A 26977-nucleotide genomic window follows, 5' to 3' on the forward strand; every position below is an offset into this window, starting at 1 on the left:
AAGGAGAGGAAGTGGAAGAAAACTGCCCCTTACTTAGCACATAGTCTGTACCAGGTGCCTTAGATCTTATTCTAAAGGTAAAGGAAGTGACTTCTAAATATAGATAAGTGATTTTGAAGGTGCTCACAACCATGGGGCAGGAAAGGAGAACAGCACCTCTTGCCCATGATTATGGCAAGAACCCTAAAAGGCAGTTCTCAGATGCACCATGCAAAGAGAGACACAGGTCAGAAACAAATAGAGCACCTGTAATCTAGACACCAATCCAGATAGGGGGAAGTGAAAAAGGAGAAGTTCAGGTTTGTAAATAAAATGGTAGGAACCCACGAGAGCCCATGCTAGATTTTTCTAGCTTTCATCACTGCAGACTGGACTCCTAGAATTCCAGCCAAGACCAGAGGTGGCCTACTCATCTTTGTGTGTCCATGAGAGAAATTCGATAGATATTGGGTCCTGCCAATTTAAAAGCTTTTCATTGAGGCTGTAACTTTCTCAAGGGGAATCATGAAATGAATGAATAAATATGCTGTTTCTTGAGCAGGGTCAAACTCACTTTCCTGTTGCATTTGACCTGGGGTGGTTGAAATTTATTCTATTGAAAACATTGGTATAGACTGAATTTGAATTTTCTTACCAAGGAGCTAACTCTTCAAAAATAAAAACAATAACCAAAAAAAGGCAAACCAATTTTAGAGGAAAAGGGGTGTGTGGGAAGAAGACCCTGAGAGCTATATTTCTTTGGGGTTGATTCTCCTCTGCTTTGGCCAAGACTCAGAAAATTGGCCTTTCATTTTAAGTAGGAATAGCATAGCAAGTTCACCCCCATCTACCATCAGTTCCAGAGAGACATCCGTTTATGAGAAGTGTTTATTAACTGTACGTAATTGGACTCTCTTGAGAAGCACAGTAACCTCAACTTAGGAACTCACTGTCCATGCATGTAATCTGTGATATGAATTACGATAAACAGAAACTAACTCTACATTGTCAATGAACAAACATTTGAACTATTTCCCTACTTTTGAAAATAAAATAAAAACATCCCCTTCCTTAGGCATAGAAATTTGCAGGGTACAAATGCCTTTATAAATTCCATCATATGCCATCCTCAGCATGATCCCCACAACACAAATTAAGTGACCTGGGGCTCAGTCAAGCTAAATGACTACTGGAGGTCACTCAAAGCTAGGACTTCCATCTAGTTTTTTTGGACCCCAAAGCTGGAGCTTTTTCCACCACAACAGAGAAATCTGCAGAAATGTATATAATCTACCACCCCCCGCCCCCGCTGCCCCAGGAACACAAACAATGACTGAAGTTGGTATCATTGCTATTTATTATGTATACTGAACAAAGTGTAACACCGTCTCTTCTGGGGTGTTTTGTTTTTTTTTTTTTAGGAAGATTAGCCGTGAGCTAACATCTGCTGCTAATCCTCCTCTTTTTGCTAAGGAAGACTGACCCTGAGCTAACATCCATGCCTATCTTCCTCTAATTTATATGTGGGATGCCTGCCACAGCATGGCTTGACAAGAGGTGTGTAAGTCCGCACCTGGGATCCTAACCAGCGAACCCTGTGTCGCCGAAACAGAATGTATGAACTTAACTGCTGTGCCACTGGGCCGGCCCCGCCTTCTGTTGAAAATTAAACATAGATTGAAGGGCTGATCTCCATTTAACCGAGAGCAGAAAAAGAAAACATTGATTTGACTTACAGCTGCAGAGATTTCAAACCCCAAAGCAGAGAAGTCTGAGCACAGACAGAGGGCTGAGAGCACGGAGCTTTGAAGGATGGGTGGTGGTTGAATCCACAGAATGGGACAACTCTCAAAATGGAACATATTTGCTCTTCAGGTCTAGAGGACTTATACGGTAACCCCACAGGCACTGGCAGGGGCAATTTAGGTCTTTCAATAATTCTAGTAATTCTGGTGCGGGACAGGGAGCCAACTTGGGTGGGTCGAGGGTGAATTGTGCAACCTCTCTTGTTCTTGGGCTCTGGAGGGATAAGTCCAAATACCTTTAAGAACCACAGACCGTCATTCCCAGTGTCCTCAGAGGATGCATGTCCAGTACCCGGGCTTGGAAGGGAAGGGGGGACAGGGAGGCAAAGCTGACCATCAGCTGGGAGGGGGCATCACTTGGAAGTCTTCACTCACAGGTTTGTTAGGTGTAGGCCTCCACACCTTGAGCTACAGAAGCTTTCCCATGAGAGTCCAGCTCTCATTCCTGCCCCTGAAAACCAAGGCCTGGAGGGGACCAGGTGGTGGCAGGACTCTCAGTCTGCTGCAAAGGAGTATAAGCAGTCATGAGTCCCCCTTGTCCCTGGGCGGGGTAGGGTCAGATCCAAATGACCACTTGTGTCTCTGATGCTTTGCCTGAGGGAGCCTAGGACTTATCTCCTCCCCAGTGGTGACAGATCCAAATATCAAACCATCTCTTCTCATAACTTCAAACACAACCTAGATGCTCAGGACTCTAAAATCTTTACCTTTAGTCCAGACTCTTCTCCAGTGCTCTAGACCAGGGGTCAGCAAATTTTTTCTGTAAAGGGTCACATAAGTTCTCTATTCCATATTTTTTTAACAACACTTCAAAAATATAAGAATTATTCTTAAACCATCTCTGGGCCAGATTTGGCCCTCAGGCCACAGTTTGCTGACTGCCGCTCTAGACTCCTCTACCCTACTCCTCACTGCTCCTTCCTCTCCCCAGTTCTCTGGCTTCCACCACATGCCACGTTTTTCTTTTCCTCAATAGCAGCAAATCTTCAAATCCGAGAGCACCATGAATTTTAGAGACACCAAATGTCATGCATCATGCAGGGACATGCTAAGTAAAGTCAGGTGGTCATATTAGTTATCTGTTGCTGTGAAGGAAACTATCCACAAGTTCGTGTCTAAAACAAGAACAAACACTTATCATCATCATCCCGACAGTTTCGATGGGTCAGGAATTCAGAAATGACTTAGTTGGGAGTTCTGGCTCAGAGTCTCCCAGGAGATTGCTGTCAAAATATTGAGCAGGTTGACAAGCAAAATTTATATGGAAATGCAAAACATCTGGAATGGACAAAATTTGAAAAAGAACAAAGTTTAGGAATTTCACGTCCCAATTTCAAAACACACTATAAAGCTATAGTTACCAAGATCAATGTGGTACTGTACCAGAATAAGTCCTTAGATTTATAGCCAACTGATCTTTGACAAAGGTACAACACAATTCATTGGGGAAAGGGTAATTTGTTCCAGAAATAGTGTTGGGAAAATTGAACTTAGACCCATACCTTACATAATAAAAGTTAACTCAAAATTGATCATAGACTTGAACATGAGAAGAAACATTGAGAAGAAAATATAGCAGAAAATCTTCAAAATTGTGAGTTAAAGATTTTATAGATATGACACTAAAAGTATACTCCTTAAAGGAAAAAAAGGATAAATTGGACCTCGCCAAAATTCAAAACTTTGGCACTTCAGAAGACAATGAAAATGAAACAAGAAGCAACAGACTGAGAGAAAGCATTTGCAAAACACTTATCTGATAAAGGGCTTGCATCAAGAATTTAGAAAGAACACTCAGAACTCAATAAGACAAACAATCCAATCACAGAATGGGTCAAAAGATATGAACAGACATTTCACCAAAGAAGATATACAAATGGCTGTTAAGCGCAAGAAAAGATGCTCAACATTATTAGTCAGAGAACTGCAAATTAAAACCACAATGAGATACCTATTTCACACTCACCAAAATATTGATAACAAGACAGACAGACGATAACAAATGTTGACAAGAATGTGGAAAAACAGGAACACTCATACATTACTGGTAGGGACATGAAATGGTGCAGCCACTGTGGAAAACAGTTTAGCAGTTCTTCAAAAAGGTGAACACAGAGTTTTACCTCATTTAATTTCACTCCTAAGTGTATACCCAAGAGAACTGAAACATATGTACACACAAAGATTTGCACATGAGTATTCATAGCAGCTTTGCTCACAATAGCCAAATGCTGGAAACAACCCAAATATGCATCAACTAATGAAACAAAGGGTGGTGTACCCATATAATGAAAGGAAAGGAAATTCAGCAAAGGAAAAAAGGAACAAACTACTGACACATGCTACAACATAGATGAACCTCAAAACCATTATGCTGAGTGAAAGAAACCAGACACAGGACCACGTATGATGATTCCATTTGTATGAAAATGCAAATTTATAGAGGCAGAAAGTAGATTAGCAGTTGCCCAGAGCTGGCAGTGGGAAAGGGGATTAATTGTAAATGAGCATGAAGGGTATTTTGGGGGGGGTGATAAAAATGTTCCTAAATTGATTAATGTTGATGGTTGCATCAGCTAGTAAAGTTACCAAAAATCATTGAACTGTACACCTGAAATGGTTCAATTTTGTGATATATAAAAACATACTCCAGTGATGTTATAACTGGGTGGGATTTCAGTCATGAGAAAGCTCAGAGTCTGGAGGATTCACTTTCAAGGTGGCTTACTTAAGTGACAGGCAAATTGGGGCTAGATGTTGGCGAGAGGCCTCCGTTTCTCCACACAAAATGCTGCTTGAGTGTCCTCACAATATGGCAGTTGTCTTCTCCCAGAGCAAGTGATCCAAAAGAGAGAGAATCAGATATCATCTATCGTTTCTATGATCTTTCCTTGGAAGTCGGAGCAGCCCACCTGCCACATTCTATGCATTAGAAGTAAACCACCAAGTTTAGCGTAAATTCAGGAGGAAAATTACCATCCACTTTTGAAGAGAAGCGGTCAGAGAATTTGTGACACATTTTAAACCCCCTCCCAGGTCTCCCCTCAGACCACAAATTATTTATATTCACCTCACATGCAGAATACACTCATCCCCTCTCAAGGCCTCTAAAATTTTCATCCCTTACATCACTGAGGTCCAGGATCTTGTCATATAAATCATATCCCACTGCAGATGAGGCTTCTTGGGTGTGGTTCCTCAAGTTAGCTCCTCAAATATGGTTCCCCTTGATCTGTAAACCTGTGACCTATAAAGTCAAGTCCCCCCCTCCTCTGCCATTGTCATTGTCTCATAGCCAACGTACAACAGTGGTACAATATAGGATAATTGTAATAGAACCATAGACTTTCCCATTCAAAAAGAGAGAAAAAGAGATTCACAGAAGTATCTGATCCACAGCAATTCTGAAACTGACCAGGGCAGTTGATTAGACTCTAGGCCTGGCGACACTACTCCATGGCTCTTCCCTCTGCCCTTTGGACTCTTGATTCTGGCTTCTGAGTTATTCTTATTTTCACTTGCAAAACAGCTCAAGTTTGCAGTCGACGAGTTTTCTCAGTCTGTTTCCTGCTGGTAGAAGTTTGGGAGTCCAAAGGAATCCCTTTCAGTCCAAGCTGGCAGTGTTTCCAACAACAAAATTCTCTTAAGAATGTTGTGTGCTTTCTATGAACCATATTGGAGTTTACTCTGTCAGACAAAAGCAATACACATGAATCTTTTCAAAATAAGTGCCCATCTTAGTCTCTTTGGGCTGCTTTAACAAAATATCTCTGACTGGTGACTTATTTCTCACAGTTCTGGAGGCTGAAAGTCCAAGATCAGGGTACCAACATGGTCGGGTTCTGGAGAAGAGCCCCGCTCCGGGTCGTAGACTATCAACTTCTCACTCTGTCCTCACATGGGAGAACAGGATCAAGAGCTCTATGGGGTCTCTCTATAAGGCACTAATCCCATTCATGAGGTCTCTGCTCACATGACCTCATTACCTCCAAAGGCCCCACCTCCTAGCACTGTCACCTCTGGGGGTTAGGATTTTAACATCTGAATTTGGAGAGGACATAAACATTCAGACTATAGCAGTGCATGTGGCTTTTAATGAAGGTGCTGAAGCCAACAACCTTAGAAACTGTATTGTTTGACTAAAATGTTTTCTAATCTATGAGACCTTGAAGAATTTTACAGTCCTATCTTCAGCTTCCTATTTAGACAATGTTTTCCTGACAGTGCCCTAGATTTGATCTTTGTGGGAACCCAATCTTGATTTTAGCATTAATTACCATCTGAAGGGCTGGGAACTTTCAAAACCAGCAAATTCCCCCTTTTTTGTTTACCATTCCTGCCTTAGTTTTACACTTTATAAATAGTTATAATAGCTCTTTATAACATTTTTACTAAAAACAGCAAACAGAAACTAGACAGCACCTTCAATGCTCTGCCTGGAACTCTCCTTAGCTGGATCACCTAGTTCATTAAGTATGTTTTTCGCTTTTCACATTAATACAGGTGACAGTGTTGCTAAACTTTCTGCCACTAGAGAGCAAGCATCCCTCTCCTTCAGTTTCCAATAACATTTCTTCACTTTCCTCTCATTCCTCTCTACCAGCCTCCTTGAAGGCCATCAGTCTTCTAGTAACAGTCTCGTCAACGCACTTTTGGCTTTCCCTAACACTTTCTGTAAGGTCCTCCCTACCTCCATTTACTCCCTGGTTACATAGCCACTCTCACAGTGTAGATTTTTGTTTTGGTGACACCCAGTTCCAAGTCTCAAAATCAATATTAGTCATCTATAGCTGTATAACAAATTTATCCAAAACTTTGTAGATTGAAACAATAAAAAAGCATTCTGTCACCAATTTTGTCATCAAGGACTTTATGAGAAGCTTACCTGAGTGGTTCTGGCTCAGGATCTCTTATGAGGTTGCAGTCAAGATGTCAGCAGGGGCTGCAGTCATCTGAAGGCTTGGATGGGCTGGAGAATCCGTTTCCAAAGTGACATCGGTAATGGCTGTTGGTGAGAGACCTCAGTTCCTCCCCACATGGGCCTCTCCCAGGGACTGCTTGAGCATCCTCATGACAAAGCAGCTGGCTATGCCTCAAGTAAGGGATCCAAGAGATAGAAACCAGACAGAAGCTATCCTCTTTAGGACCTGTCTTCAAAAGATACAGAGCATTGTTTCTGCCAAATTCTATTCCTTTGATGCAAGCCACTAAGTCTAGCCCACATACAAGAGGAGGGGTTTTGGAGTTCACCTTTAAAAGAGAGAAATGTCAAATTTGCAGGCATATATAATAAGACCACTACAGTGTTCAAAGACATCAAGAATTATCAAAATAAGGCCCAGTGAGACTGATTTTCTTGACTGACTCATAAACTTTCTCTGAAGGCATTTGACAAAATTACCTCCCAACCTATTCTGATCAACAGCAGCACCACTGAGGGAACATAGAGCTCCTTGTTCAAGGGTCTACAGTAAAAAAGATACAACTGTGTTGTTTGCATTTCTTAAAAGAAACTCTTTCTGTCCTAGACTTGTATTTCATTGTCTCACCTATAGAAAATAATGAAAACTAAATGTTTTTAAAGTGAATAAACTGGAGCAGCTGGTCCATGGAACCACAGTTTGAATGGCAAGGCTCTATACTATTCACGCCACCCTTGACACCACAATTCTCTGCCCACAGGATCCCACACAAATCCTTCCCCACTGAATTAATTCACAGAATAGACCTCTTGAGAAAACCTGCCAGACCAAGTCATCTATATGTCTAAACATTTCTAAGCAGAAATACTTAACAAATTTAGTGCTTACTACCTCCCAGATACTTTACATATATTACCTAATTTTTTTCCCCAACAACTCTAGTTATTATTAGTCTTCTTTCATGGGAGGAAACTGAGGCTCAGATATTAAATAATTTGCCAAGGTCATGTGGCTAGCAATTGGCAGAACTGGTCTTGAACCCCAGAAGCCTGACTAAAGATTCATGTACAATCATTTCTACACTATTCTGAATGCCAATGAAGGAACCAATTTATGCTCAAACAAAATCCCCATCACTAGGGCAAGGATGGATCCGTCATAGGTTGGCATGATTATTCATCTCCAATACTGTTCGATACAATCAACTTATTTGCCAGGAGAAGAGAGTAAGCAGTGTAGTTCTCATGGTTTTATGACCTTATTGTAAGCAGCATGAGACACCCAAGCAAATTATCAGATTTTTAGTGACACGGAAAAAATGAAGACGTGACCAACATGACAAAACAGGGACGATTAGGAATGCACTTTAAGAAGAAAAGGAAAAATATTTTAGAAATTGAAAATCAGATAACAATATATAACAAGGGTTGGTAAGCTATGACCCACAAACCAAATATGGCCCATCATATGATTTTTGAAAATAAAATTTTATTGGAACACAACCATGCCCATTGCCTATAGCTGCTTTCACACGATTACAGCAGAGTTTAGTAGTTATAACAGAGACCACATGACCTGCAAGTCTAATATTTACTATCTGACTCTTTAAGAAAGGTTTGCCGACTCCTGGATCCACTCATTAGATGCAGTTTACAGGTATCCTGCTGACACATCTGGTTAGAATAATAAGGCACATAGAGCATCAGGCAAGTACCACAGAAGACAGAAGGTAAATGACTCCTCAACTTTTATAGGAGATCATGAATGTGCCAAAGGCAGAAAGCGAGGAAATAGATCATACTGTGATGAAGAAAAGACTTTTGCTCAAATCAGCCATGACCAGCTTTGTAAGATCAGACAAGCAAGTGATGACCAGACAGACTACTAAGATGTGTATGTGCAGCTCCAGAAATGCTGGGAAGAAACTGGAATGTCAGGCAATGCTCAGGGTGGGTTCTCATACCCCTTCATGCCTGTGTGGTCTGTGGCCCCTTCCTAAGGAACCCCATGCAAATTCAGAGAGGGACAATGTAAATAGAAAAGAAAGACAGGAGTAAACAGGCTGCACCCAGTCATCAGTAATTCAACAAATATTTACGGAGTGTACTTAGGCATCATTTTGGCAGTAACAGCAGAGACAGCAATAATAGCAGTAACACACATAGGGCTAACTGTGTGCCTGGTTCTTATCCCATTTAACCCTTACAACAATCCTACAATTAGGAACTATTGTTCATAGATGAGGAGACTGAGGCTCAGAAGCTTACCCAGGAGGTCAGTGTCAGGACCGATTGGAATTTAATGATGCTAGCTCTCTTCTGCTCAGAATGGGGGCTAGTTGTAAATCAGAGGTGTCACATATCCTAGCAGGGCCAGGAGCCTGGAGGAGAGCACATGAGTCCCTAAGAGCCTCATCTGCAGCAGAACATGGGCTTGCTGACTCACCAGCAGATCCAGGGTAAAAATCTTCCAAAGCTTCATTGTTTGCTGAGCTAGTCACTCTCAGGGTTTCTGTCCTTGTTTGTGCATTTGTGCTTCTTTTGAGTCTGAAAAACATATAGGACATGTGGGACCCCAAGACTCAAGATAAATTACACCACCCACAGGTCTTGTGGTATTGTTGACATCTCCATTGATTCTTAGGTGGAGTTCTTCATAAGACAGAGAAGGGATATGTGTAGGGAAGTGCCAAAAACCATTGTCTTCCCATTAAATTTTTAATCCTAGAACCCCTACGATCCCCTAAACTAGGTGTTCTTTGCTATTGTCTGGGGCAGGAAGAGTATGGCTTAATGGAGACAGAGCATCCTGCCCTCACCACAGATGGGGACAGGCTGGCTCTGCTAACTCATCTGTACATGCAGTGATTCTCAATCTTCTTTTTTATTATTAGCCTTCAACCATTCATCTCCACTGATGGGTCCATCGGCAGCATCAACATCACCTGGGTGCCTATCAGAAATGCAGAATCTCAAGCCCTTCCCCAGCCCCAACTGAATTATACCCTATATTATAACAAGATCCCCAGGAGATTCACAGGAACATTACAGTTGGGGAAGCGCTGACCTAAGAAGGAGCATACACAGTAACCAGGAACTCATAACCTCTGAATGGCCACGATGGAGAGATGTTGAGCCCAAATTGGTCTTCATGGAAGTCTACCTACTGCTCCTAATTTTACCCCTGGTGGCCAAGCAAAAGATTAATTCCTTCAAAGAAACACTTGAAAAATCATAACATGCCCATCTTGAGTCTTCTCTAAACTATAAGACTTAGAATCTCACCCACACATCTATAGACAGCTAATTTTCAACATGGGAGTCAAGAGCATACAATGGAGAAAGGAGAGTCTCTTCAATAAATGATGTTGGGAAAACTGGACAGTCACATGCAAAAGAATGAAAGTAGACCATTGTCTTACGCCATGCACAAAAACCAGCTAAAATGGATTAAAGACTTGAATGTAAGACCTGAAACCACAAAACTTCTAGAAGAAAACATAGGCAGTACACTCTTTGACGTCAGTCTTAGCAGCATATTTTCAAGTACCATGTCTGACCAGCAAGGGAAACGAAAGAAAAAATAAACAAATGGGACTACATCAAACTAAAAAGCTTCAGCACAGCAAAAGAAACCATCAACAAAATCAAAAGACAACCTAACAATTGGGAGAAGATATTTGCAAACCATATATCAGGTAAGGGGTTAATATCCAAAATATACAAAGAACTCATATGTCTTAACAACAACAAAACCAACAACCCGTTTAAAAAATGGGCAAAAGATCTGAACAGAGATTTCTCCAAAGAAGATAGACGGATGGCCAATAGGTACATGAAAAGATGTTCAACATCATTAGCTATCAGGGAAATGCAAATCATAACTACAATGAGATATCAACTCTCTCCAGTCAGGATGGCTATAATTAACAAGACTGGAAAAAAGTGTTGGAGAGGATGTGGAGAAAAGGGAACCCTCGTACACTGCTGGTGGGAGTGCAAACTGGTACAGCCATTATGGAAAGCAGTATGCAGATTCCTCAAAAAATTAATAGAACTACCATATGATCCAGCTATTCCACTGCTGGGTATTTATCCAAAGAACTTGAAAACACAAATGCATAAAGATACATGCAGCCCTGTGTCCATCACAGCATTATTCACAATAGCCAAGACTTGGAAGCAACCTAGGTACTCATCAAGGGACGCATGGATAAAGGAGATGTGGTATATATACACAATGGAATACTACTCAGCCATAAGAAATGATGAAGTCTGGCCATTTGAGACAACATGGATGGACCTTGAGGGTATTATGCTAAGTGAAATAAGTCAGAGGGAGAAAGTCAAACACCATGTGATATCACTCATAACTAGAAGATAAAAACAACGACAAACAAACACATAGAGACAGAGATTGGATTGGTGGTTACTAGAGGGGAAGGGAGGAGGGAGAGGTTGAGAGGGGGAGATTAGGCCTTTAGTCACAATGGTGATGGATTATAACTAGTCTTTGGGTGGTGAACATGATATAATCTCTACAGAATTCAAAATATGTTATGATGTATATGAAGAAAATAAAGTGAAATATATATGGAAAATAAATGAATAACTGATGTTGGGAAAACTGGACAGCCACATGCAAAAGAATGAAAGTAGACCATGATTATTTGCCAAGGACAAAAATTAACTCAAAATGGATCAAAGACTTGAAGGTAAGACCTGAAACCATATAATTCCTAGAAGAAAATATAGGCAGTACACTCTTTGACATCAGTCTTAGAAGGATCTTTTCGAATACCATGTCTACACAGGCAAGGGAAACAAAAGAAAAAACAAACAAGTGGGACTTCATCAGACTACAGAGCTTCTGCAAGGCAAAGGAAACCAGGAGCAAAACGAAAAGACAAGTCACCAACTGGGAGAAAATATTTGCAAATCATATATCCAACAAGGGGTTAATCTCCAAAATGTATAAAGAACTCACACAAATTAACAACAAAAAACAAACCTGATCAAAAAAATGGGCAAACGATATGAATAGACATTTTTCCAAAGAAGATATCAGATGGCCAATAGGCACATGAAAAGATGTTCAATATCACTAATCATCAGGTAAATGCAACTCAAAACTATGCTAAGATATCGTCTTATACCCGTTAGAGTGGCTATAACCACCAAGACAAAAAATAACAAATATTGGAGAGGCTGTGGAGAAAAGGGAACCCTCATACACTGCTGGTGGGAATGCAAACTGGTACAACCATTATGGAAAACAGTATGGAGATTTCTCAAAAAATTAAAAATGGAAATACCATTTGACCCGGCTATCCCACTACTGGGTATTTATCCAAAGAACTTGAAATCAACAATTCAAAGAGACTTATTCACCCCTATGTTCATTGCAGTATTATTCACAACAGCCAAGAAGTGGAAGGAAACCAAGTGCCCATTGATTCTTGATTGGATAAAGAAGTTGTGATATGTATACAATGGAATAATACTCAGCCATAAAAAAGATAAAATCATCCCAGAGAAGAAGGGGGTTGGGGACTAGGCATAAGAAGTAAAGGGACACATTTGTATGGTGACTGACAAATAATAATGTACAACTGAAATTTCACAATGTTATAAACTATTATGACCTCAATACAATAAATAAATAAATAAATAAAAAGGCTTAAAGTCTCATTATTTTTGATATCTCTTTTCTAATTTGCTTTAGTTGATAGTCATCATCCTTTAACAACACAGAAATTTTTATCATTTACCAAGAGCTTCCTCTATCTTTGCATGCCTTTTTTTTTTTTTTTGGTGAGGAAGATTGGCCCTGAGCTAACTTCTGTGCCAGTCTTCCTCTATTTTGTATGTAGAATGCTGCCACAGCATGGCTTGATGAGCAGTGGGTAGGCCCAGGATCCGAACCCACAAACCCTGGACCACCGAAGCAGAGTGCGTGAACTTAACCACTACACCACTGGGCTGGCCCCAGCATACCATTATCTAATAGTCACACAGGCCTAAAGCAGGCGTTATTACCCCATCTTACATGTAAGAAAACTAAGGTTCCCAGAAGTTAAGTGGTTTTCCTTAGTCACGCAGTAGTAAGGGCTGAGACCAAATTCAAAACCAGATCTGCCATGTTCCAAAGCCAACATACTTTCCGTTAGTCTACTTTCTCAATTTGAAGATTATGGCAAAGACTTGAGTCCCTTTTTCCCAAGAGATTGACTTTTGAGAGTTTTAGCTTACGAGGCAGCTGTTCAGATTCTGCAAAGGAATTCCATCACCAGTAGAGTAGACCTGTCTTTCAAGGGGCATAACCAAATCCCGTGGGTCATCAGTGAGAAAGAGGCTGCTGAGATCATGGTGACAACTTCCTGTAATCATAATTCAGCCAGCCCTTTGTTTTTCTGATAACAAAACTGAGGCCAGAAAGCAGCAGTAATTTGGCCAAGATCACACAGCTAATTAATAGTAGAATCTAAACTAGGCCCTAGTGAATTATCTCCAAGTTTGTCCCTTCCTCACCCCGCTATCTCACACTTCATTCTCTGAGGAAGAGAAGGTCCATAAAGAAAGAGTCCATCAAAGAGTATACTAGTAGCATATAACTAGTAAAATAGTCTTTCCACATGCAACTAAAAGTAATTTCTTCCTTTCTCCTGTGAGTGTATCTGGCTAAAGAAAGATGAGACTGTTGGACAGTGGATGAGAGAGCTGGAGAGAAGAGGGTTCCTTTTTCCTTTGGTGGGGAGGAGTGACACAGCAGCTCAAACCAGCTTATGAGAGCCAACTGGTAGCATCTCTTCCCAACCTCGAATTTAGCAACAAGCCCATTACATAGTTAGCTCAAAATCAGATGTGGCGGGAGCATTTACACCATGAAAATCAGGAAATGCTGCAAAAATTGTCTCCCTCCCCTGCCCCAGGACACTACTAGAGGAGAGTTTATCAAAGTATAAAATGTGGCGCTTCAGTGCCCAGGCTATTGTAGTTTCCTTATCTGTCTGGGCAGAGGCTGCAAATCAGGCTGCCCTCCAGCTCCCTTTTCCTTTACCTCTATCTGCTGCTGCTTCCCTTGACTTGGGGCTGTACCGAGGAAAGAAGTTGCCAAGACGGCTCTTGTTCCAATGGAGGACTTTGGCCTGAAGGAGTGGTTCTCCAGTTTTATTCTGCATCAGAATCATCTGGGGGGCAAGTTAAACCATAGAGGACTGGGTGCCCCCCAAGAGTTCCTGATTCAGTAGACCCGGGTTAGGGCCTCAAATTTTGCATTTCTGACAACATCCCAGGTGATGCTGATGTTCATGCAAGGACCACACTTTGAGAACCACTGGCCTGGGGCTTCTCAACTAGTCCCAGCTATGTGGCCCTTCACAGCTCTCAGACCTCAATGTAACACACAGGTCTGCGTTGATTTAGTTTCAGCACAAGCACAAGGATTCTTGACCTCTCTCCGGGACAGTAAGAAGGAACATTGCTAGATTGTCATAAGTTCTTCCCCAGATACAAAGTCACCCCCACCTCTGACTTCATTGCTCTGAGAAGCTGGGAAGCTGGAGAAACTAGAAAAATGCTGTGTTTACAGGTACAAGAGTAATTAGATGTCCAAAGCAATCCGGAGCCTTGTACTCAAAGCCTGGGGTAGAAGACAACCCAAGTACCCTCCTTCCAGTGGGGTAGGAAGGCCTGCAGTGGAAGGGCTCCCCACTTTCAGAAGCCCTCCCACGAAGTCAGAGGAGGGCTATTTTGGCCAGAAGCCCCACAGCTGCTTTCAATCAGAAGTGGATTCTATAAATTGAATTAGCTGTCGGTTACTTGATAATCATTGCTATTGTTACTATCACTACTCCATTAAATTAACTGAAAGCTCAGAGTGGAAAGAATTATGTTCAATGAATCTGACCAGTATAAATTATACATTAAGTTCTGACGCCAGACATTTTTCTGAATTTTATTAATTATCTTGATAATCACGTATAAGACATTTTATAGTGCTTCAGAATTTAGAAAGCTCTTCTTAAAAATTGTTATTTTTCATGAAGGGAATAACTTGTTTTCGTTTTATTTGTTTATTTGCTGCCTCATAACATTTCGTAATTGTAGGGTTCCCTTAAATCCTTCTCACAGTCCTTTTCTTCATCTCTACCTTGAAGTGACTATAAATTGAAGCCATTTGAGTCCTATTAGAGGTGGATATAGATTTTGCCAAAGCCAATGCCAAGGGATTCCGTGGATCAAATAACTTGCATTATGTAAAATCAGAAGAATTTTAAATCAAGAAGGAACAGTGCCTCACAGACACCGTAATTTCATAGATTTCTTAAATAGAAAGAGATAGGGAGTGGTTTTGCTTTAAATAAAATGAAATTAATCCATTAGATATTAACACATTCCTTTAAACCCTTGGAAATCTGACCTCTATGTTATAAGCCGTATATTGAGTTTGTCGGATTCAGAATAAAGTGCTTATTAAACGAGCACAATCGGAATGGTCCCTTAAATTTAAGAGGTGCATGTAAGTTTCCCAAACACCTTTACAAACATTTAAAGCAACATATACCTTTAAATATTTCTGCTTCAGAGCCATGTTTTCCCATTTTGAAGATAAGAAATCTAAGGATTAGAGGGGTAAGTGACTTGCCCAAGATGCCACAGTTAGTAAGTCGGCCCACGTTTCCTGACTTTTCCTGAACGCTCACTACTCAGAGTGTGGTCCGAGGACCAGCAGCATGCAGCCCCTGGAAGCTTATTAGAAAGGCTGAGTCTTAGGTCCCACTACAGACATATGAACCAGAATTGGCTTTTAATACAATCCCCAGGAGGTTCGTGCACACAGTAAAGACCGACGTCTCAGTCTGCTCTGAGTCACTCGGCTCCCCTCTGATCAGAATCTGAGCTGCCAGAGCTTTTCGTCACATAGGAGGCATCTGGCCTCCACCTCTAACCAGGCACAGGCCAAGAGCCTTCTTAACTCCCTTCCTTCACTCCACCCCAGGAACCCAGGGATATCTCAGACCACGTAGTCCCTCTCTCCTGACTCGTCAGCAGTTAGATCTTAACCAGGTACTGGAAATCACTGCGTGGTGTCCTTCCTACGGGGAGATGAAACTGGAAGGGAGAGAAGCTGCATCTTCTCAGAGCTGGATGGATCACGAAGGAGACCATGTCCACATGATAACAAATTTTCTATTTGTTATCAATATGTTGAAGATGTATGACCTCCTTCTAACAAGTAAAAAATCTGAGGTGAAGTCATTTTCCCAAGATCTATAGCTAATGCAGATATTTAATAGAATCCTGAACAGATTAATGTTCTCTCTTAGGCCTTTCTAAGGCTCAATACCTACCAAATAGTGTGATAAAATAATTTCCATGGTAGATATTATTTTTCCTGAAAACAACGAAATCTTCCCTTGAGGAGGGACCTAGGTTTGATAAGGGTCAGAACGTCTGGGTTTGAGTCCCAGCTCTGCGCTTTCATCCCCATGTGACCTTGGCAAGTATCTTAACCAATCTGACCATGAGCTACTTCGTCTGAAAAGTAGAAGTATCATCTTTCTCTTAAGACTCAACACATACTCCCACTCCTTCTCAAAACTACCATAAAATGATAGTATGGGGGGAAAAGTGGAACCTTGCAAAGACAGAAAGAACAGAAAAAAAGACAATAAGATAAAAAACGTAAATAATACTTTTGAAGATGAAAAAGTATAATTGCACGGTTACAGACTTCCTAGAGACGAAATGCTGAAACCAAAGACTATGAAAGGAAATCAGAACGAAGCAAACTGATTTGGGGTCTGACAAGGCTCAGGAATTTGATATACCACACACCTCTGAGAGCGAGTTGCAGGGTAAGACTGACAACAGGACAGGTGGATGGTCTATATGTGGAGCAGTTGGTTCCTCTCATCCCCTCCTTCCTCCCGAACCACCTGGAGAGTTCTTCTCTGACCCAGACTGAAAATCGGAGGCTTGCTTTCTGGAGAAGCGAACCACAGAGGCTCTGAACTGGGGACACCCAGTTAACCAAGAGAGGACAACAAGAATAATAGGCATCAACGGGAGTGCAGTGAAGTGTCCTACCAAAAACAGGGCTATTAAAATGAATGTTTGCATTCTGAATCATAAGCCCCTTAGCTCTCTTCTACTGCGTGGCTCCTATACCTCTGTCAGATGGTCTTCTTATACTCCCTGAGCAGGATTTGGATATTTCCTCCCCACAGAATCAGGCTGGCCCCAGAAAAAAATGCCTACAGAAATTGACGTTTCATCTGATGAAACAGCTGGCTCGGGCCTGATCGCCCTATAATGATGCCTGACGTCAGCACACTCTCTCTGCACGCAGAGTCCCCTGTCAGCTTGTAAGTGTTTTCTTTAGCCGAAGAATGCCAGATGTTTGAGGAAAGCCCCTAACATGAAAGACAAAGATCAAAACCAGTAAACTGAAGGGTAAGAGAGGGGAAAGGGGGAACTTGCATGGAGCATAATAAAACTGAAACTAACAAACTATAATTTCCATCTGCAGAAGATAAGAAAAACACTGTATTCACAGATCAGCAAGAACTGAGGAATTCAGAGAAGAGTTCATGGAAATAGATCTATATGATAAAAAAAAATTGTTGTTGTTAAAATTCAATTAAGGGATGCAAAATAAAATTGAGGAAATCTTCTAAAATCTAGGGAAAAGGTCAGAATGGAAAAATAAAATAGAAATACATGAAAATTGGAGGAGTGAGTGCTATGGCAAATTAAAGATGGCTACAGATTCTTTGCTATTCTTCCCATTGAGAGGTAGAGTCTAAATCCCCTCCTCTGGAAAGACCTGATTGACTGCTAGAATATGGTAGATGTGATGTTCTGAGACTTCCAAGGCTAAGTCAAAAGAAGCCTGGTCACTTCTATCCAGGCCTCCCATAATACTACTCTAGAACCCAGATGCCATACTCTGAGGAAGCTCAAGCAGCCCTGTGGAGAGTCCCACATGGAAAGGTACCAGGGCCACCATCAACAACCACCATCAACATGCCAGCCCCATGACTGAGCCATCTTGGAACTGGGTCTTCTAATTCCACTGGAGCGGCCCTAGTGATGTCACACAAAGCAAGGATGAAGCCATCCCCCCAAAGCCCTGCCCAAATTACAGATTTGTGTACAAAATAAATGATTGCTATTGTTTTAAGCTGCTTAGTTTTGAGAAGATTTGTTACATATCCATAGATAACCAGAACAAGAGCCAACGCTTGACTGATAAGAATTTTAGAAAGAGAGATGAGAAAAAAAGAGAAAACAATAGAAGGAAGGAAACTTTCAAAATAATAATACAAGAAAAATTCCCAGAACTGAGTCTCCAGCTTTAAACCCAAAGAAAAACAAAATACTGAGTGCCTAACACAATATATTAAAAAATACCTATTCTAAAGTATGTCACCATAAAATTTCAGAATACTAGGGGTAAAGAGAAAATCCTAAAAACTTCCAAAGTGAAGAAAAGGAGGGGGATGAGGGAGCCACATACAAACATCAGAAATCAAATTGTTCTCAACAGCAGTGCTGGAAACTAGAAGACAATGAAGCAATGCTTCCAAGCTATTGGAAAAAAAATATTTTAAACCCAGAATTCTATTCTCAAACTATTCATCAGGGTTGAGGGGAGAATAAAGACAGATCCTTTTACATGTACGGTCTCAAAGATTTGTTCTGCCAGAAGAGAGTAAGCCAAGAATAAAGAAGTTCTGGGCTCCAGGACACAGGGATCCCACACCAGAGAGGTGAAGGAGTTCCCAGGAGGGAGGTGAAGAAAAATCCCAACATGCCTGCAGATCAGCCGGCCCAGAGAGCAAGCACTCCAGACTGGAGAATGGAGGACTCCCGGGGGAAAGGGCAGATGGGATCAGGAAGTTCCCTGGTGTTTTGACCTTACGGAAAGGAGTTCTGGAAATGATTTAGGCTTCAATGCGTGACAGGTAATTGAATGATTAAGCAAAACCAAAATGTTAAAGAAACCTTTAATTCGAAGGAAAGTAAAAAGTTATAGAGAAAGGAAACGTAAATACTATATTCTACAGACTCAGCTATAATGATGTTGGCATGGTGATAAAACTGTAGACAGACTATTTAACCCAACATTGTGAAAGTGCGATGTGATTATATTGTAAGAAAGTGGGAAGGAAAGCGAGTGTGTCAGGAGTTGGGGGCAGTTTAAGAGAGCCGAATTGTCTTCTGCCATGGTAAGAAATCACTAGATAATATCTTAAATTGAAAAATCAGGGGCGGGCCCCATGGTGTAGTGGTTAAGTTTGTGCGCTCCGCTTCAGTGTCCCAGGGCTTGCCCGTTTGGATCCTGGTGCGGACCTAGCGCCGCTCATCAAGCCTTGCTGAGCAGCATCCCACATAGAAGAACTAGAAGAATGTACAACTAGGATATACAAGTATGTACTGGGGCTTTGGGGAGAAAAAAGAAAAAAGCCAGAAAAAAAAAGAGGAAGATTGGGAGCTGATGTTAGCTCAGGGCCAATCTTCCTCACCCCCCCACCCAAAAAAAGCATACTTTAAAAAAAGAGAAAAATCAAGAGAAAGCAGCCTAATTGTATTATTTGAATATAAGGCAATACATTTACACTTAAGCCTGTATGACTCATCCCAATCTTTCTGGAGAAAGGATTTATTCGGGGAGAGTAGGGCCAGGGCTGGGGTGAGGCCAGTGAGGTACCCAGGCTCAAAATTTAAGTGCACGGCTCTGAGAGTAAGCAATTCCTTACATTTTGCACCCCAAACACCTTGCCTCACTCTAGCCCCAGCCCTAGGGGAGAGCACTGGATATCATGAAGGTGGTAGTAGAAAGAGGAAGTTGTAGAATGATGAGGAAAATGTAGAGAGATGGGAGGACGCTCAGGGTTGTGTGTGTCACATCCTAATGGATGGATTGAACAGGAGACCTTTGAATCAGACCTGGACAGATGAGTAGGCCTGTGTAAGGTGGAGAAGAGAAAGGACCTCCAGGTTCACTGAACAAATGCGGAGGAACAAAGGCAGGTGTGTGAAGTTGAGGGAAATGAACATATTGTAGGAAGAACTGAATGGGATGGATCATAGATTCTAAAACACTGGCTTGGATTCTTAATACATAGTTAGATTCTTGAAAAAGAATTAGCTTTAAAAACAGAAGAAACTAATTTAAGAACATCCTACAGTTGATTGCCTTTCTCTCCAGGGCCTCAAAACAAAATCTAGATGTTTCAATTTGTCAGCATCAGCTAGTTGATCATATTGGCCTGTGGGGGCCTTGAAACACTTGGTATAAAGGGTATCAGATGGCCATAGGAGCTTCTACTCAGAATTGCTTTAAGGTGAGTTTTATGAGTTGGCACAGTGGGGCCGAGTGGGGGACACCTGCTGAGGAGAGCTTTGTCCCCTGACGTGAGGAAAGCACAAGCTGTTAGGTGCCAGGGGCTTCGCTCCTTCTCCAAAGCCAGGTTCCCTGAGTCCCTGGGAAATAGATCAGGAAATTTGAGCAGGAGAGGCCCAGAATTTGTGAGGACTGAGATATCATTGTGAAAGCAAACAAACATTGAGCCCAAGGTCCTCTAAAGAAATGGTAGACAATGTTTGTTTGCCTATTGACTGGCTTAGCATAATATTTTCTCAATCTTGGTCTCGTATCAATTTCTGACAGTACAATTGCAGGCTGAGGCAGGAGTACATTGTCTACAGGGCCAGCCAAGGAAATTAGGAGCTTGGTCAGTGACTGTAAATATCCTCTTGGTCTTTCAACTTGTTTACTCTGAAGTGCTCTCTCGGGCTGGGAAGGTTCTGGGACACACTGGCACCAGGTTTGCAGTGGGAAAGATCAGTTGCTGAGATAAGGGTTGGGGTCCGCCTTGAGACGTGCCATGAAAAAAAGATCTGATTTAGCCATTAAATCCCTCGAAAGGGTGGTGAGTCTGACTGTAACAATGGGGTATTCAGAAGAACACTTGGTAGGCAGGAAAGGGATGTTCAAACACAAATGCAACAGAGGCTTAAGGGACTGAAGTGTCACTCCCTCTTCTTCCAAGGACGCTGACTGAACCTCAGTAAGAAGACTACAGAAGTAGTTTCCTACTTTCCATGACCCAAGAGATGGGCAAGACCAGACAATGAAGCCGGAGGCCAGCAAAATCTGCTGAAGATTTGTTCCCAGCGAAAATTTAGGCCCCGTCCACATGATTCACTGTGGGTGGTCCTGGCTGAATTTAGGGAGAAAGAGCTCGTTGATCCTTTTTGTTTTTAAGTCTCTTAATGGACTTGACAACTTCAAGAGCAAGGTCATTGGCAAAAAAAAGTCAGAGACAGGATCACAGAAAGAAATATACAGAAAAACAAATACGTGCACAAACATGCATATGTACAAGGAGGGAAAATCCTAAAGAAACATTCACCAAGATTTATGTAGATGCCAGAAGGTTCTCACATAACCCTAGTAAGTGGTCCACTGAAAGTCTAAGAGATACTCTGAAACTAACTACACCCACCCCCCCCCCCCCAAGAACTAAATTAAAGGGATTCTTCAGTGTCTGCGATTCTTCGGTCTGAAATCTCTTGTTTGTATTTAGTGTGGAGTGTTTTCCCTAAAGGATATCCTGTTTGAGATTAGTATTGGCTGGTTCCTCTTAACATCCTTAAAGAAACATCCAGAAAAACTAAATAAACCCCCACCCCTCCAATAGCATGCCAAGCAATTTGTCTAGAGGAGGTCGGGGAGAGAGTTATGTGAACCAAGATGTATTCTCATCTCCTCATGCAGGTTCCTGCTATGACTCAGAGTCCCTGACAGCTTCCTAAAAGAAGAAGGAATCTTGAACTCACTGTTGGCATCACAGATGAAGCAGCGTGGCAACGGAATCATACCAATCTGAGACCAATTTCTGGCTTAGCTATTGGGAGACCTCAAGTAAATCTGTGCCTCAGTTTCCTCGTCTGTAAAATGAGGATAAATGTTTACCTCATCGGGTCATTGGGAGAATTAAATGAGCAAATGTACATAAAAGCACCCTATAGTCTATAACACACTTTAACACACGTTATTATTATGCATATTTCTCCCGTCAACCTGAAGATATACTGACTTCATAGAATGAATGAACAAATTAACAATTGAAAAATAAAATATTTGGGAATAATTTTTTATCATTTAACTCAGCAATAGTGTATTCTTTATATACTAAAAGAAAACAAGTAATGGGTTGTTTTTGTTACTCTTGTCACCGTCAGATTTAAAATATCAAATTTCTCAACCAATGTTTCCACTGCCTCTTCTTTTAGCAACTACTCTAAAGTGATACAATGGCCAGTTCCCTGAACCCTAGATGGGCAGTGGAAGTTGGAAGGTTGGAAGTGAGACAGACAGATTCTGTGTCACCCAGCAAGCTGTACATCACTGTTCTGAAGGTTCTGCCTCCTTGGTGTCTCTCTTCTGGTTTTGCTCCAGCCATCACCTTGGACTCTCACCTGGCTTACCCGGATTGCTACAGTAACCTTTCTAACTGTTTCCTCCGCCTTCAGATTCACATATTTCATTTTCACTGGCGGAAGTTGGACAAGATGTTTATCATCTCCCACACTCATCCTCTTCACCATTCCTCAGGATATCTATGCTGAGTCTTATTGAACAACTTTCACTTTCCTGAATCATGTTCTCCACCTCTGAGATTTTGCCTGAAGTGAACATTCAAAACCCCTTGTCACCTTCGCTTGTTAGGTCTTAGGCCAGGCATCCCCTCCTTGGGGAAGCATTTCCATCCACCTGCTCCCAATTCCTGGAAGATGCCCATCCTATGTGATCTAGAAAAGTCTTCGGATATTTGTTATCAGAGCACTAATTACTTGGCATTGCAACTGTTTATCTGCAGATTTTCTCCACTATATTACGAGCATCTTACAGAGGAGAATTATGTCAAATATCTTTGTATATTTCTGAGACCTGGCATGGTGCCTGGCATAGATAGTCCAAAGTATGTTTATTGTAAGTAGACAAATGGATAAAACAACAAATTCTGTGAGTTAATATGAGTTGCCAAGTGATGGCAGTTTGCTTGTCTGGGGACTTTTAAGATAAGGTCAGAGAGCTCACATTTTAGGGTGCTTTGAACTTGCAGATGCAGCAGAGACAGGGGAATGAACTAGACGGTCCCTGCATCCCATCTGGTCCTCTTTCTCTAGGCTTGTGGCTGGAGGAGTAGGAGGAGTAATTTCTTCAGAAAGGGAGGAAGCAGAGTGAGAGGAAAGTAACTGTTCTTGAGCACCTGCCACATCCCTGGGACTGTGACTGGCAATCTAATATACAATTTTGTCTTCACAATAGTCATGTTTGGTGTTTTGAGTTTGTTGTTTTTTGTGGGTTTTTTTTTTTTTTTTTGGTGGGGAAGATTGGCCCTGAGCTAACATCTGTGCCAATCTTCCTCTATTTTGTACGTGGGATGCCACCAAAGTCTGGCTTGAAAAGCGGTGTGTGTGTCCACACCCAGGATTTGAACTGGTGCGCCCTGGTCTGCCAAAGTGGAGCAAGCAAACTTAACCACTATGCCACTGGGTAGCTCTCATGTTTGGTGTTTTTAATCCCCCTTTTCCAGATGAAGAAACTGAAAATTGGAGAGTTCAACTAACTTTCCAAGTTCACATAATTCCGAAATGACAAAGGCAAGATTTGAACTCAGATTCTCCTGGTTTCCTTGATCCATGCTTCTCCATGTGGGGGATGAGTGATCCCACAGTTACGTGATATGTGGGTTACACAAAACAAGAAGGTGTACATACGGCACATCTTCCTGGGGCCATTTTACTTAAAGATTTTGGGGAAAATATTGTATTCATATTCAAAAGACACAAAATTAAATGCTTACTTTGTATAAGTGTTTAGGATAGAGAGAGACATAAAATGTTTTCAGATTTAGGGCTGGTTGTTTTGGGCTGGCCCCCAGTCTTCCAGGTTCTATACTCTCACGCTCCGGGGTCATCAGAGCCACTGTATGGGAACATTGGGAAAGCTCTGGACCACTGTCAAGAAAGCAGCAGATGCATGCCAAGAGTGAGAAGGAGGCCGATGACACATCGCCCTCCAGACTGTGAGACTGCGGCAGAAGAGGCTCCAGCTGTGACCCACATGGTCCAGGGAGGGAGAACAAAACAGCAGGAGCTCATCTGAGCACTTTGCGGCTTGAACTTGTCCAAGAAGACATTTCCAAACCCCGAGCAGAGGACATCTTTCCTTCCCAACTGAGAGCAACACACTCCCACTCAGAGATGTGCGGTCTTGCCAAGGAGACTGAGCAAAGCCTGTGGTGTCTGGACCATCCGGAATGAAAACACGGAGAAGAAAAATTTGAAATGTCACTTTTCAAGCTAAATTCAGGTGCCCAGTTAGCAAATGATCTTCTGCTGCATTTCCTCCTCTATTTATATTTCATTGGTCACTTGACCTTTGAGCAGAGTCACAACATTTTCAAGCAAACCTAAGACTTTAATTCTAATTCACATCTAACAAGCATATTTAGTCTACATTAAGAGATACAATTTTTCCTTATTTTAACATCTCTAGTATTGATTTGTCTCTTGAGATAGATAATGTGTCACAACTTAATGGACCAAGATATTTTTTTTCTTTCTTGGTATCACATTAAATAATGATGTTTTGTCATCCATGGCTTCTTGGAGTCAATGTATTGAGCTGTTACTGTTGGGTTTCCATATAAACACTGTGTATATATGTAAGTTTAATGAGTTTTAAACATTATATTGAAACACTATGTTGAAACTTATCTTCTTATGAAATCTTCAGATGAAGCATTATATACAAAAGAAATAAAAGGAATTGTCTTGCTTGAGGTGGGAATGCGGCCCCTTCCACATGCTAAGGTCCACTGAGCCTTCCTGGTGTCCTCTGAGGCAACTCTGTACCATATGACAGATTAAGTAGACAATAAATGGATGAAGGTACAAATGTAGGGTACAATATAAGAATTAAAGTTGATCGTATTGTCTATTTCCGTATCTACTTCATACTACATGCCAGAAATAGGGAGTTCCTGTGTCAATAATAAAGCCTTATAGAACTATTTGACCCTGTAAATAATATAAATGCATAACTTGGATAAATTTTTTTTAAATCTGTATCATCTAAATGACGCGATATTTAAAACTAAATTCATCAAAGTTAATAATTGTAAATATATAAATAAGTACATTAATTAATTAATTATGTATTTGACACAGAGAAGGAGCTAAAGAATAACAAAAAATTCTAAGCAAAGTGAAATATAGGAATCAATAAAAGGCAGAAATTAATTAATGATAAAAAAAGGAATAAGATGCATATGATCTGGGTCTTTGAGAAAGAATATTAATTAAAATGAACAATACAATAGGTAAGTCACTACCTAAACTAACCAAGAGAAAAAATGAGAAGGAATAAGAAGAGAAAACCACAGAGAAAGAAGAAATGAAAAGAATTACAAGAAATGTTTGCAAAGGTGTATAGAAACACATTTTAAACCTGGGAAGAAACGGACTCTTCGTGAGAAATAGAAACTTCTGAAATTGACTCTGGAGAGGAAAAATTAAAACAGACCAATTGTGAAAGTGGTGAAAGAGTTCCAGTGTCTTTTAAACCATTCTGGAGTAGACAGTAAGAAGTAAGATTCCATATTATTATTGTACAGCCCCCATAATAATAATACAAATATCTTACAAATTTAGTGCTTAAGACTCCATCTAACTAATGTATGTTGATGAAAAAGTTATAAAACAAATATTACAAATAAAATTTAGCAGTATACCTTGAGGGATACTATGTCAAGACCATCTGAGGCTTGTTCAGAAATCCAAGCATAGTTCAACATTAAGAAATATGTTCTTACAAGTCACCACGTTAATAAATGAAAGGGCCAAAAAGCCTATGCTCATTTCAGTAGATGCTGAAAAGTCATAATGGCTGCTTCTCTAATGTGAAAAAAGTTAGTATCTCAAACTATGCTACCTGTTTAATAGTAAACTATTATAAATATTCCCAACTAAAGGAGAAAACAAAGCCGGAAAGGTCATTATCGCCACATTTATGTAACATCTTTCTGAAAATACTTTCCAATGCAGTCTGACACAAAAAATAATTCAGAGGTTAAAAAAAATTAGAGAAGGAAAAATTATCATTATTTATAGATAGTGTGATTTATACTGAAAGTCTAAGAGAACTAACTGAAAAACATTTTTAAAAATAAGAGTGTTGAGTTGGGGCTGGCCCAGTGGTGTAGTGGTTAAGTTTGTGTGCTCTGCTTTGGCAGCCCAGGGTTTGTGGGTTCAGATCCCAGGCACGGACCTACACACCACTCATCAAGCCATGCTGTGGTGGCATCCCACATAAAATAGAGAAAGATTGGCACAGATATTAGCTCAGTGACAATCTTCCTCAAGCAAAAAAAGGAAGATTGGCAACAGATATTAGCTCAGGGCCAAACTGTCTCCCACACACAAAAAATGTCAGAGAGTTGAGTAAGTGATTGATAACTTAAAAAAATCATTAGAGAATGTAATGGAAAATTTTTAATCTAGTTTACAATAGTAAATGAAGGATTAAAATACTCAGGAATATGCTTACTAAGAAATGTCCAGGGCTTTTACTTAAAACTGTTAAAGTTCATCTAAGGGATGTAGGGACTGGAATATTCCTCCACTGTAAGACCCCATATTGAACGGAAGTCAATTTCCATGAAGTAATCTGTAATTTCAACGTAATCCAACTGCATCACAAAAGACAGACAAATCGATGAAATCATACAGACTCCAAAAAATATACCAAAATACATATAGATATGCAGTGGGAAAAAAGTACAAATGAGGATAGCTGGAAAATATATCAACTATCATTATGTGATATTTAGTATAACTTCCAACCTATTTAGAAAAATAATAAAGCTAGATGCCTACCCTAATCCTACCCAAAAATAAATTCCAGGTGTAAGAAAGATTTAAACACTTTAAAAAATACTTTGAATGTACTAAAAGAAACCTACATACTTTTTCAAATTAATCTTAGAGTGAGAGAGTCTCTCTTAATAATGTTACAAATCCCAGTGACCATACATTTAAAAGAATAATAAATATGGCAATAAAAAATACTTTTGTGGGGGGGCTGGCCCCGTGGCCAAGTGGTTAAATTCGCACGCTCCGCTGCAGGCGGCCCAGTGTTTCGTTGGTTCAAATCCTGGGCGCGGACATGGCACTGCTCATCAAACCA

At 40.8% G+C, this 26977-nt stretch overlaps 1 long non-coding RNA gene across 3 annotated transcripts in view; it reads right to left on the reverse strand.

Annotated features, from left to right (window-relative positions):
• Positions 1 to 26977, reverse strand: part of LOC123276051 (uncharacterized) — a 199574-nt gene that overhangs the window by 14913 nt on the left and 157684 nt on the right. For all 3 annotated transcript variants that reach the window (XR_011493781.1, XR_011493780.1, XR_011493776.1), the window contains one exon: positions 6670 to 6935. This is a non-coding gene — a long non-coding RNA (uncharacterized lncRNA). The remainder of the gene's footprint in view (positions 1 to 6669; positions 6936 to 26977) is intronic.

The sequence above is a fragment of the Equus asinus genome, chromosome 13 (assembly GCF_041296235.1).
Source record: "Equus asinus isolate D_3611 breed Donkey chromosome 13, EquAss-T2T_v2, whole genome shotgun sequence".
Taxonomy (NCBI): Eukaryota; Metazoa; Chordata; class Mammalia; order Perissodactyla; family Equidae; genus Equus; species Equus asinus.